This window comes from Callithrix jacchus, chromosome 2 (assembly GCF_049354715.1).
Source record: "Callithrix jacchus isolate 240 chromosome 2, calJac240_pri, whole genome shotgun sequence".
In the NCBI taxonomy this organism is placed as follows: domain Eukaryota; kingdom Metazoa; phylum Chordata; class Mammalia; order Primates; family Cebidae; genus Callithrix; species Callithrix jacchus.
In genome coordinates, this window is record NC_133503.1 from 124,623,000 (window position 1) to 124,637,862 (window position 14,863).

The 14,863-nt window shown below is 33.6% G+C and overlaps 1 long non-coding RNA gene across 1 annotated transcript; it reads left to right on the top strand.

Moving 5' to 3' along the window:
• Nucleotides 1–2,341: 2,341 nt before the first annotated feature.
• On the top strand, nucleotides 2,342–14,015 carry LOC118148862 (uncharacterized). Its single transcript, XR_004735895.3, has 3 exons — nucleotides 2,342–2,506; nucleotides 9,590–9,702; nucleotides 12,189–14,015. It is a non-coding gene; the product is annotated as an uncharacterized LOC118148862 (long non-coding RNA).
• The last annotated feature ends 848 nt before the right edge of the window (nucleotides 14,016–14,863 follow it).

Sequence of the window (14,863 nt, forward strand, 5' to 3'; positions counted from 1 at the left end):
CCGTTCATTCAAAAATCTTTGAAAAAATGATTTCAATGTATAGGAAATGTCACATATTTAGAAATATATTTACACATGCTTTTATAATTTTCTAACTAGTATTTAATTAAATCAATTTTTTTTTTTTGAGATGGAGTCCTGCTCTGCCACCCAGGCTGGAGTGTGGTGACTCATTACAAACTCCACCTCTCTGCTTCAAGGGATTCTCCTGCTTCAGCCTCCCAAGCAGCTGGGATTACAGGTGTATGCCACCACCCCCGGCTAATTTTTGTATTTTATAGTGACAGGGTTTCACTATGTTGGCCAGCTGGTCTTCCATACCTGACCTCAAGTGAGCTACCTGCCTCAGCCTCCCAAATTCCTGGGATTCCACACGTGAGCCACCATACCCAGCCAATTACTTTTTAATCCTGGCCATTGTTTTTTCTAACAATTAAGAAATCAATAAAATAAAGATTATGATGACATGGGAGAAGTCTTAGTTTCATGTACATGCTTTGGATTTAAAAGGGAAGACATTCTTTCTCCATAATTATAGTATCAGTATATGTTCATCTTCCATTTTCTTTACCTTGCTGGTCCACATATTACTTGGCATTTATTCCTTTTTGTTAGAAAAAAAGAGCAACATTTTAGCTCCCAATTGCAGAAATATATCTTAAATTTATTTCTGATTATTGTCTGTTTGCTTCTTTACTACTGTTTCTACCAAATGTTAATGTTTTTCAAGATTTTCCTATATTTATTCCTTAGTAACCCCAAAATAGTTGAAGCTCTTCGAACAACAAGTAAACTAGTCATTGTACAACTTACATATTATTTTTCAGTAGGTACATTTAGTCCCAATTCATAGTTCTAAACTTCTATAAAAGAAATTGTAGCTTTGTTAGAAAAATAAGATAGCCACATAGAGACTTTTGTTGTGCAAAATAAACACCAAAAATTAGTAGATAGTAAATGAAGGGCAAAGTTAAGCTAAGATAATGACACTTGAATATCAGCAGGAGTAGTCAGAAAAAAAAAATGTTTAAAAGATACACAAACATGTGAGAACAGAACACCAGACAAGTGGTACAATTTTATGAGGATAAACCTATTTTTAACTTCAGCAGACATAAATAAGATGTAATTAGTATAGTTCTCCCCAACAGTTCCTTATTAAAATTCTAATATTCAAAACTGATTGCAAATGAAAACCATTTTGTAATGTGCTAATAATTCATGCATTAAATATTTCAGCTCATGTAGCTGACTGAAATTATAAACATAAAGCTACAGAAAACTATGATGCCAGCCACCTCTTTGCCACCAGCACCATAATAGAGAGTCATCAGGATGTGATATTTATTAGACTATAATTGTTATTATTTTTAATAAAAGCTGTCTTATGTTTTAGTGACATCCTTTCTAAATGCATTGTGTTCATGTAATTTTCAATAATCAAATAGGTATGTATTTCGTAAATATTTTTATGTTATATGTTATTCTCTTACATATATTAAGAAAGTAAAGTATCATAACATTATTTAACCATCCAGATTATCTAAATACAATATTCTATTATGTAAGGAAATAAAAACTTTGGCTTGACATTCTTGTTTTAGCTGGCTGATTGTTAACACTTGAATTTTTCTTTTTATGTGTATTGCAAAAGGTGGCATAATTTGAATTAGTCTTGGAATGTAGACTCTTCCTCTTCACATTCAGAATATGAAAACTTTTAAATTCCTGATAAAGTATATTCAGAAAAAATTATCTAAAATATGTTTAAAGTACATATTGTCTACCTATATATTCTTAAAACATTCAAGCTATCTTTTTAAAGGTTCATATTACATGAAATCTCCCTATCACTTTTTAATCACTAGCTCATAAGTATTATTGATTAAATTTTCCCTTATATTCTTACTATAATGTCTTATATGCAGTATGCTGTGGAGCATTTATTAAATCTAAAACCCTGATTATTCTGGCCATTCTGGGCATTTGTTTTCACAGATTTCCTGTCTGAATTAATTATGTCCTCATATCAAATGAGACAGTTGAATGTATCGGTTATTTTATCAATGATTAGGCAAATTTAAAATCAAACAAAATATCATTTTCTAAAAACAAGAGGACTTTTTATTGTTTGAACTAATCCGATTTTATCAAGAATGTACAGTTTTTGTGTTTTTAATCTTTGAAAATATATCAGCAGGCTAGATTGGAGTTTTTTATATAAAAGTCCTCAAAACAGTGCCTATGTAAATCTGTTTGTCTCTTCTTTTTTAAAAAACAGAGACTTTCCTACTTCTCAACTAGAAATGTTCAAATGTTTCTATCCATGAATGTGATGTTTTGTAGGGAATCTCTTAAGAAAGAAATACACTGCATGAAGCTGTTGGAGGAAGGATCAAGCACATTTGTTTTGACTGTTCTGACTGCTTGCACAAGATTCCTGGTTACTCTGTATGCACAGCTACTATACATGATGAGGGAAATGACTCCAGTCTCTAACAGATATGTAAGTAATTCAGAACATATGCTCCACTGTTCAGATGTTTAATAATGATGCTAACTTTGCATCTAAGAAGGTAAATGATGTGTAGAAAGGTTTGTTGGGAAAGAAGTTACAAGTCTGTGTTATATGCCGGGAAGAAAAAAAACGCTCCAGCAAATCTTTTTTTTATTATACTGGTATATAAAGACCAGTGTGTTCCATAGTTTATTTAACTCATTTAGAGACCAAAAAAACCCTGACATATTCCCATATGATTACATTCAGTTGCCGGAAAATGTGCCCCAAATATAATATATTGTATGACATAATTAATGTAAACTATATTTAGAATCTTTTGTGCCCAATTCACTTAGAATTAATACACACACACACACACACACACACACACACACACACACACAGGAGCATATCAAATCACCACTTTGGTAAAGATGAAAATGTTAAGAATGAGATTTATATATTGTCTCAAAAAAGATTCTGGCTGAAGATGCATAGATCCCATAGAGAATTTCAGAATTTAACTGTATGGAAGAAATAAGAGGAGAGAAACACTAGGATACCAAAACAGTGGAGGTATTCTCTAACTCAACTGGAATAAATCCAGAGGATTGCCTAAATGACAGAATATTTTTAAAGGAATTCGTTATGAAATTTCAAAAAAAAGTGGATATTTATACTAGGTCTGCTCCATTGACTCCAGAAAAAAATATTCAAATATTCAGCACATCATTAGTTTCCCTTTCTCATGTTTGCAGAGGGACTGCAATAATAGATTTAAAAGTTTATTGAAATAGCATGTCATCCTCGACATATTCATTTGCTTTCTTGAGATTTTTTTCTCATTTCCTTCTGTAGTTTGTCTTATCCAACTGTGATTAGTTGAAGAACCGGTTTCATGAGCCTTCGGTTGGCTGCCTGGCAAGGGAGGCCCCTTGTTTCCACCTTGCTAGTTCCATTTACAGAGTTTAGAAAAGCAATTATGAATGGGAGTTCATTCATGATTTGGCTCTCAGCTTGTCTGTTGTTTGTGTATAGGAGTGCTGGAAATTTTTGCACATTGAATTTGCATCCTGAGGCTCTGATGAAGTTGCCTATCAGCTTAAGAAACTTTTGGACTGAGACAATGGGGTTTTCTAAAGATAGAGTCATGTCACCTGCAAACAAAGATAATTTGACTTCCTCTCTTCCTATTTGAATACATTTATTTATTTCTCTCGCCTGATTGTCCTGGCCAGGACTTACAATGCTATGTTGAAAAAGAGTGGTGAGACAGGGTATCCTTGTCTTGTGTCAGTTTTCAATGGGAAATGCTTCCAGTTTTTGCCCATTCAGTATGATACTGGCTGCTGGTTAGTTATATGTGGATATTATTATTTTGAAGTCTGTTCCTTCAATACCTAGTTTATTGAGAATTTTAACACAAAGCGATGTTGAATTTTATCGAAGGCCTTTTCTGAATCTATTGAGATAACATGTGGCTTTTGCGTTTACTTCTACTTACGTGATGAATCACATTTGTTGATTTGTGTATGTTGAACCAAACTTGCATCCAAAGGATGAAGCCTGCTTAATCATGTTGTGTAAGCTTTTTGATGTGCTGCTGGATTCAGTTTGTTATTATTTTCTTGAGGGTTTTTGCATTGATGTTCATCAAGGATATTGGCCTGATGTTTTCTTTTTTTGTTTTATTTCTGCCGGGTTTTGTTATCAGAATGATGCTGGCCTCATAGAATGAGTTAGGGAGGAGTTCCTTCTTTTCCATTTTTTTTGGAAGAGTTTCATGGAATCATAAAAATGCCCATCAATGATAGACTGGATAAAGAAAGTATGGTACATATACACCGTGGAATATTATGCAGCCATAAATAGGAATGAGATCATGTCCTTTGCAGAGACATGGATAGAGTGGAAGCTACTGACCTCAGCAAACTAATGAAGGAACAGAAAACCAAGTACTGCATGTTCTCACTTGTAAGTGGGAGATGAATGATGAGAACAGCTGGACACGTGGTGGGAACAACACACATTGGGGCCTGTCAGAGGGTGGTGGAGAGAAGAGGGAGAGCATCTGGAAGAATAGTTAATGGATACTGGGCTTAATACCTAGGTGATGAGATGATCTGTACAGCAAACCACCATAGCACACATTTAATTATGTAACAAATTGGCACATCTTACACCTATAACCCTGAACTTAAAATAAAAGTTGGAAATCAAAAAGAAAATAGAAAAGAAAAGCAATTGTTTCCATTTGAATGATGTAGTTACCAACTTTGAAATGTGCTGTATAATTAAATTCCTGAAACCATCTCTCTGCTTCAGCCAAGACTAGATTCCAAAAAGTAAATTGAGTATCTACAGAGTATGCATTTTTCAGTGTTCTGAAAGATGTGCTAAGTCATAGATCACAGAGGGCGATAAGGGCAGGCAAGAGGAAACGTTGGTTCTTCACGGCAAATGAACAACACATCACTTTGTTTCAGATTTGAAGGTAAATTAGTAATGGTGTGATTATGCTTGCTACTGTATGTCTCCATGTTTTAAAAATCAGGCAGGCCTGTTCCTCAAATATTCTAGTGTATGAATATTATACCAAAGGGATTGTCTATAATTGTCTAGTATTTATTTTTATTAATATCAGTATTTGTTTCTAATGCATTCTACTTTCTTTTCTTTATCACTATCAATATTTAGATTTGGGGAAAATTCTTGTTGGTATTTGTTGAAATGTTAATTAAAAAGCAAAATAATATATGCCTGGAACTACAGGCATGCACCACCACACCTGGCTAATTTTTTTCTATTTTTGTGAGATGGGGTCTCACAATGTTGCCGAGGCTGGTTTCAAGCTCCTGAACGCATCAAGAGATGTGTTCCCATCTCTTACTCCCAAAGTGTTGGAATAATAGGTGTAAGCCACCAAGCCCAGACAGGTTTCATATTTCAAGGAAAATATATGTGTCAATCACCTATAAATTTGGACAAATTTGCCCAAATATATAGTTAACTGGATCTAGAAAATAAAAGTATATTAATTTTACATTCCACTGTTAACTCTAAGATAAAATCTTTGGCAAAAAAGTTTTTATTAATGAGGTGATCCTGTTTTCTCCATCTCAGGGAACAGTATTCACCAAGATGTTCAAATTAGAAATGTGGGAATTATCTTTTATTCTTCCTTCTTCCTTACCTTGCTATATGGACTATGGAAACCATTGCTAAGAACTAATTAGTCTACCTCCAAAATATATCTTAAACCTATATACTTGAAATATAAACTTGGACCTCACACATACATCAGAACCCATACCTCCTCTGCTGTCAGAATATTTCCAGTGTCTGCAATGCCATATTTGAACGACAGGCACTGTAATTATGCCTATGGCATAATTCAGCCTATTAGTAACCTTATTGGAAATGTAAAGTTATTTTAAAAATAAGAACTCACACATATCAATACTTCAGTGTCAATATTTATTTTAGAAAATTTAAAAATGACTTATAAGAAGAGTAATTCTCAGGAATCAGAAATAAATACATTTCTTGATATATTTAGTTGTGCTGAATCAACTTAAATCTATTATTTAAAATTGCTTGCCAAGGTCTATGCAAAGAAGTTCATTGACTATGTTAGTATGGCAGTTACTGTAATAATAGGAAGGTCAATAAATATGTTGTTAAATAGTCATGGAGGAAAACAAACGCCATCATGAGGAAAAGGGTTTTAAGTTAAAAAATCTACGGTTCTTGACATTTCCTTGGATACACAAAGCCTCTTAATGGCAGAATGAAACTTGTTTTTAAAACTGAGCTAGATGAATAAAAATAACAGGTGCTTAAAGAGTCACAGGGAAAAAGAAAGTAGGTCAAACTTTCATATGTAAGAGGCATGTAATTCATTACACAATTTTTATAAAATGTCAAATGTTTAAGTTCTTTTAGAGTTATTTAATATTTGACTCTGTGCCATTTCTGTACCAAGGTGATACAGAAGCAAATTTCTTTTTGAGTCTACAAAGAAACAACACAGACACAATGGTAACACCAGCACTGTAACTGACCTTCATTACCTATTCTTTCTTCATTGCATTGCAGGCATGTTTGCATCATTATGGAGAATCACAAAATTAAATAGGAATATGCTTCATTTTCCTATGACCTTCTGCTGACCTGAGAATTACTGGGATTTGTATAACTTGATGTCAAATGATAACATATTCTGATTTAAAAGTCACTAACTCTGCTAGCCAGCCTCCAAGATGGCCCTTAATGATCTCCACCTCCTGGTATTCATAACTTTGTATTATTCCCTTTTACACTGTACCAGCATTAGTCCTATTTGACCATGGACTATGGCAGAAGAAATGGTATGTCACTTGTAACGTTACAGCTTTTCTCTATCTCTTTCATCACTTAGCAAGCTGCAGAATGAAGACAGTGTCATATTCTGCAGATAGGTCCGTGGTTAGGAAATGAGGCCTCCTACTGATAGCCAGGAAGGAACTGTCAGCTTAGAGAGTGGATCCTCCAGATCGAGTCAGACCTTTGTTTGAATGTAAGAATGAATTACATTGTATGATGTTTTTCCTCTTTACTTAACAGTTGGAGTTGACGTCCATCATCTGTACTTTAACTTCATAAGAGACTCTAAGCTAGAGCCATCTCACAAGGCCACTTCCAAATTCCTCAGGGCAGAAATTGTGAGGTGATAAATACTTGTTGTTTTAAGCCACTAAATATAGTATGAATTTAATAATAATAGAAAACAAGTGCATATACCATGCATACAGAATTCTACATCAGATTATGCTTGAAAACGGAAAAGTTGTGATTTGAGACAAGAAACAATTACAGAAAGTTGAAGTTTACTATACAAATACATTTAAGAGGACACATGACCTAACCTCAACTAACCTGACCCAGTTTGTTTGCAGGCAAACCTGAATTAAATAAAATGGCTTTTGTTATGTTAAAAATTTGAAATGCAATCATGTATGAAAATCTATCAAGACTGTTTTGTTTGATCTTAGGAGTTATATGTTTTGAATTATGAATCACAATTTATAATATGCCAATGTTTGAATAAATGTATATGTAAATCCTAAAAGAATGTACCTATTAAGAGAGAGAAATAAAATATTCAGTAAGACATCTAGGTAAGTTTATATTTCTGTTATTCTAAAAACATATATAGAACTTAGTTTTCTATACTTATAGCTGTACAATTGCACTTTGCAAGTATTTTTAAAATTGTTAATATTAGATAGAAGTGAAAGTAATTAAAAATAAAAACCTCTAATAATCTATATTTTGATTATATTTATGTTAATATGCTTTCCTATTTAGTTTAGTAGAAGTAAAATTATGCCATGGCATAAAAATTAAGTAATATTATACTTCCATATAAAAGAAATATGAGTCTAGTGAGATGATTTATTTGTTGCTGGGTTATGTAATAAAATAATACAGTTTAAATAAAATCCAGGACCTGGGAAAATTCCAGTAAATGGCCATAGATCTTCTACCTTTTTAGCAAATGCTAATGTGGTAAAGGATCATTACCATATTTTATACTGGAAAAGGAATAGATTCTTCATTTTATTCCAAAGTTGAGTTGTTCAGTCAGAACCAGAATGATTATGGACACACAGAAAAATAAATGTAGAGTTAGTTGAAAAGAGGCTGTAGGATTAAACTAGAATTCATAACTTTTTCATCCTCCAGTATTTTCTCTGTGTATATAGTGCTGACCCCTAGTCAATGCAGGATACTATTTTTCAGTCGGAGGCCTGAGTAAAAATGGCATATTCAAGCTGGGTTACTGAAAAGAAACCAGAAAAGTGCTATTTCTAAAAGTGTGAGAGAATCACACCTTCAGTGGCAAGAAGGAGTGAGGCACCCAGGAGCGGGCACTGTTGGGGAACTATTACCAACTCTAGGTGTGAAGCAGCAAGCCCAGGGATTGGTTAATTAATCCAAAAAGAATAGCTGTAAGTGTGGAAGGGCCCTGCCGCAGGAGAAACATATCTAATTCCTCTTTTCTCAAGGAGCAAGAATGACTGGGAAAAAAATATCCCATTCCTCTTTCTTCACCCCTTTCCTTCTCTCCTGTGAGTGTATTTCTTTACCCAAGTGTAAAATGGCAAACCAGAAACAAGGGGCCCACTGATGCAGTCTTTGAAGATTGTGTATTACAAGAAAAAGTGAAGAATGAAAGTTGGATCTGAAGGGGCTAAAGAGAAATAAGGAGCTCATCTGCAGTTATGGTTTAAAGTTTATGATATTCATTAAGTTTTCTATGGCAGGAAATGATTCCACCCTTTGTAAATGTCAACAACCCACTGCAGTGTTTCACAGAAGATGGGCTTTGAAGTTCTTCTTTGGTTAATGAAAAAATCCAACTGAATAAATTCTGCATTTCCTATTAATCATAACATTTTCCATTTTTAAGAGAGTTTTCTACTATATACACTATGTGCAATTAAGCACTGCCTCTTCTAAATATGTTATTATTCCCTTTTGTTAGTAATTGCTGTGGATTCCTTCTCAGGTAAAAAAGGCAGAATGTTAATGATCTAATTTTAACATTCTCATTCAAATCACTCAGTACTCTGGCCTGTCACTGATTAATTCAGTCACCCTACTACCTATGCTGTTAATATAATTATGCTGAATAAATATACCAGATGTTATGAATTCTGATGTTAAATATCTGCTGTGTTATTATGGAAGCATTTGAAGCACTCAAATTTAAAAAAATATATATAGATTTTTAAACTTATTTAGTTTTCAACATTGGACATAACTTCGTTTACCATCTAGTCTAAGTTCAAAAATAATGATTCTTTAAATTGTTAGAAGTGTATCTTACTTTATATTACCACATTATTGATCACATTAGTTTTCATTTCTCCTGCTGGCATGTCAACTTCTTGGAGAAAAAGATCTCTTTCTGTTTGTGTATTTGTTTGTTTTTGGATCTGTACAGCCTAAAACACTGCCTGTTATATAATAAGCTCTCATAAAACATATGATGAATGTAAGAATGAATTGCATTGTATGATGTTTTTCCTCTTTACTTAACAGTTGAAATGCCCTGAGTAATTCTGGCTATCATATTGTAAAGGAAGAAATGATCATGGATTAGCCAAATTCAGGAGCATATAGAAACTGATATAGAAACAACTAGAGAGAGACAGGTACTGTTTATTAACTTCCCAATAAAAGATTAAACAATCCCTTAATTTCTAAAATTCATGCTTATTTGCATATGTCACATATTAATGCTTATCCAACATAACATTTTATCGAACTGTGCTATTATATTAACCACAAATGCACTCTGTATTACTTTTCATCGGGAAATTTTTAAACATTTAAGGAACTACCTTGAGGAGATGGATATTCCCCTTGTCAATTTTGTAGAATTTCTCAAGCACAAAACTGAAATAAAAATTTCAGCTTTGGCATTTGAGAGAAAAGTCCGACAGCCTTTTGGGATCATGATTTTTCAGATACAGACTATGAGGATATTTTAAAATGTTTGAGAGCTCTCAGGTAGTAAAGATTAAAATGGAAATTTCTATAAAAGGGAAAGTCAGAAGCCGGGAGACCCCAGAAGCCTGACTCTGAGAGTTACCTAAATTTATCCTGCTCTTCTTGCCTTGTGGGGCCCACAGTGAAATCAAAGTCCTGTTTAAATATTCATATTTAGCTCAACTAGGACAGTATGGCACCTTCTGGCCAAAAGCTCAATTTTTTTTCTTAGAAGACAACATAACTGTAACAAGTGATCAACACAAAAAAATTATTCAGGGAAAGGGAAATTTGGGGAAAATAAAGGGTGTTCTCAGTTTCATTCTTCCTACATTGCTAACCTGGGAAGATTAGGATTTGATTGTTTCAAGCAAAGTGCATCAAAAACAATTAATTCTTTAATTTCAAATTTTCTAACATTCTCATGGAAGTCAAACCTGAAGATAAGGGACCTGGGAAATATCTCCAAAGGAGCATCTCTACTGCAGAAATCTACAAACATGGTTAATTTAAAATTCTCTCTATATTGCCTGATTTTCCTTCTCCATCCATCTCAGTATTTATTGTTTTCAGGTTTGTGACTTCCTAATTCTTCTCTTCCCTGTTGACTACCTTGGAGCACTTTTTTGTCTTTGTGATTTACTCACAGGTTTCTATCTCTAGCCCTAACCTTTCCCTGATGTACTATTTCCCACTGGATTTATGACCAATCATTTAGACTAGAGTCTGACTTTACAACTCTCTCTGAGACTCCATATCCTTATACATGTTATTTTAAAATTTGATTGCATAACCTCTAGAAATTATACTCCAACTCAAATTTAATTCTTCCTTCATTATGTTTTGTGCATGTTGTTTCTTTGCATTTTTTTCTTTCCTCATTATGTTGGTGGCACTTGTGAAAGTTAATTATTCAAATTGAGTCATTCTTGCCATCCCATACTGGATAGAAATGAGGGGCTGGGGGAAGAGCTCTCGGGACACGTAGCACCTGTGCAAAAAGTTTAATTTTCCACAAGTTCAGCGGTTGAAATCAGCTGCCATGACCCTAAGAGTGATGTTATCTCCACTGTCACTTACCATTCAGAGCTTGCCAGCTTGCAAAAGCTTCTCTGGTGTCAATGAGCTTTCTTTCAAAGTGATAGGTAGCATTTCTCTTTCTAATAAAGCTCTCAAACTTCTCTTTGTTCTTCAGACATGCTGAAGACCACCTGGTCTGTGTGCATGCTGAAAATTAGAACTCTTGCTTCCCAAATAAAAGATTGTAAATTTAGAGATTTGTCTCTATATTTTAGTTGACTCTGACATGCTCATTATGTCATGCCTATGTGTGACTTGCGTGAGGAATTACTCTCAAATTATATAGGTGTAATTTCCATCCAAGTAGATGCTGCATGAACTGGATTATTTATCCAAAGGGATAGGTGGGTTGACACTCTCAAGGATGCTTGGATTATAAACTGAAAACAACAGATTCAGCATATGTTTGACCAAAATTGCATTGTACTTTATTCTAGCAAAGAGTTTAGCAATCATTTCCAGTGAACTTCTTTCAACCTGCTTTTTACTGAAATAGAACTATTGTAATCTCAAAGAATAACTAAACACCACTATAGCTGAAGTTTAATTTCCAGTTCACTGGACACAAGCATAGCAAGAACTGCAATTTGAGTGTACACAATTATACCTTCCCATGTTCATTACAGATTAAAGTACTTATTCATCAGACAGGGCTAGCAAAGAAAATGAATAACCTTAGGAGTTCTTTTCCTGGTTCACAATTAGGAATTCTAGAAATATATTTATTTCCCATTGCATTTATTATTTTTTCTGAAAAATTTCATGGCCAGCTAATTTAGTTGATTCCAAGACCACTAGAAAGCATGCATTTTTTTTAAATGGGCAAAGCAAATAAATCAATTTATAACTTTTAAATGTAATTTTATTTGAAAGTCACATTTAAATTCATTTGAATCCCATTCGACAGAGATGTTTTTCAATATTCAAGACCTATATATCTGACTTGTTTAGAAATATCTGTTGAATTAATCTTGCCTTTCAACTATCAATTTGTGAAAGCTGATAGTTTAAATTTGAGTATATAGTGAAGCATTGCTGAGACAAATTATTTCTTTCCACACTATTCCAGCACTTTGGGAGACCGAGGCAAGTGGATCACCTGAGATCAAGAGTGCGAGACCAGTCTGACCAATATGGCAAACCCACATTTCTACTAAAATTACAAAAATTAGCTGAGCATTGTGGTGCATGGCTGTAATTCCAGCTACTCAGGAGGCTGAGGTAGAAGAATTACTTGAACCCAGCAGACGGAGATTGCAGCAAGCTGAGATCGCATCACTGCACTCCAGCCTGAGTGATACAATAAGACTCTGCCTAAAAATAAAATGGATTTTTATATATTTTCTAGAAAAGGAAAAAAAGAAAATGTCATTGTCTTTCTTGCTATGAAGATTAAATATGTCTTCTCTTGGACTTGATATTACTCTGGATTCCTAAAAATATGAAACTTAATTTAGAATTAGTTTAAGATTTTACAATTGTAGTATAATATTTTTAAAGGTTTTGTATGGCAATTGATAAGTTTGTGGTGAGCAAGGTGATTGAATGAGAGTTAGAACTCCACTCCACTCTTTGATTGTACATAAAATCAGTTACATCAGTTTATATGTATATTCTATATTTCTTGGATTATTTATCTATAACAATCAAAAATTTAGGATAATATACATTTGCTTCTATCTATAATTTTTGCAACTACAAGGAAGGCTTTGCAAATAAGGTAAGGCCATAAAATAAGTATAAAATTCTGATCTAATTATCTGAATCTTTCATATATGCAAATTTTTGTGTAACTGTTTTTAATGATTGTTTTAATTATAGATTGTACTCTTAATTGACTATGTAGCTGGGAATGAGGATTAACAAGTGTGAAACTCCTACTCTAGCATATTAAGAAAATTCTACTCTAGTATATAAAAAATTATTTGACTAGTATGGCATTAGAAATACCTAAGATCCTTATAGGAAATTATTCATTTGTGGATGCTACTAATAATCACATTTTACATTTTTATGAAATATTTTGAACAACTATATTTAGAGCTCATATTGGTTTAAAAAGTAATACTGGCCAGGTTCTATGGCCTTTGCCTGTAATCCCAGAACTTTGAGAGGCTAAGGCTGGCTGGGTGCTTGAGCTCAGGATTTTGTGAACCAGCTTGGGCAACATGGCAAAACCTCATTTCTAAAAAGAATAAAAATTTAGCCAGGTGTGGTGGTATATGCTTATAGTTGCAGCTGCATGGAAGGCTCAGATGGGAGGATTGTTTGAGCCCTGGAGGTTGAGGCTGCAGTGAATCACAATTGTGCCACAGCACTAATAAAATAAAAAATAATAGCATAAAAACTGGCCTGAAAAAACATCTTGCATCAGAGAAACAGTAAGAAAACCTCATATACTTGAAGTCAGACTCCATTTGTACAAGCAAATGAAATTAGGTGAAATGAAATCAAACAAAATGGTGGCATTTTCACTAAGTTAGTGAAAACTGATTAATAATATATGTCATTGTTCTTGAGTAATGGTAAAACCAGGAAGTGTTGCAATACTGGTTTCAATGTGATCTGATAGAGTTCTTTTGAAAGACAATTTTTTGATGGTAATCAAGAGAGAAATTATGTCTTCATATTCTTTGTCAAGCAGTGCAACTCCTGCAATCTAACACAAGCAATAATTCAGTGAATAATTATTTATTATAGAGAAATGAGAAAAGAGTAAAAATGTTACAGTAAGAAAACATTAAGTAATTAAGAATATGTATTCTTAATGTATTTTACAAGATTCATTATTGCAATTATACATTTTAATTATAAAATAATATACTAATTGTAGAAAAATTATAAAAAAAGACTAGAAAATGCAGTGAAAATAAAAATTGTTATTTCAACCTAAAAATCCACTGCCATCATATTTATTTTTATGATAGTTTGTCTGTCTGTCTGCATCTTCCTCTTTGTTTTTCTAAAAATAGATTTTGCCAGCCAGTGAGAAGCATATTTATATTTCTTACACTGGCAGAAACTTGATACCATCATCTGTGGGTAGACTATAGAATTTCCTGTTTATCTACTCATGAGGAAGCCTATGATGTAGAGGCTGGGGAAAATCTTTGCTAATATTATGCCCTTGTTAAATATTGTTTTAGTGCTTACTAGTAAGATTTCTCCACCAGGGAATGAGAATAATAATACTTAACAATATTTTGCTATTTTTACTTAGAATAAATGTTTGATTTCAATCATGTAGAGGTTATGGACTAAATTTTGCTCTCCCCTAATTTATATGTTGAAGCCCTAAACCTCAAACCCTCAGAATGTAACTGCATGTAGATACTGGGTGGACCGTAATTCCATCTGACAGGTGGTTTTTGTAAGAAGAGAATATTTGGACACACAGAGATGCCAAGGCTCCATGCGCACAGGGCAAAGCCCATCTGAGGACACAGTAAGAAAATGGCCATCTGCAAGCAAAGAACAGGCCTCAGGGAAAATCCAAACCTATGAAACCTTGATCTTGGACTTCCAACCTCCAGAGCTGTAAACAAATGCATTTCTGTGTAAGCCATCCAATCTGATAATTTGTTATGGAAGCCCTAGCAAATTAATATAGAGGTTCGTTTTGTTAAAATTGTTTTTTATTTTGAAACAATTAGAGATTTGTGAAAGTTGATTACATGAATGAATTGGGTCATTCTTGTCCTACTGAACCAAAGTATAATTGAGAGGCGCTAACACACCCACAGC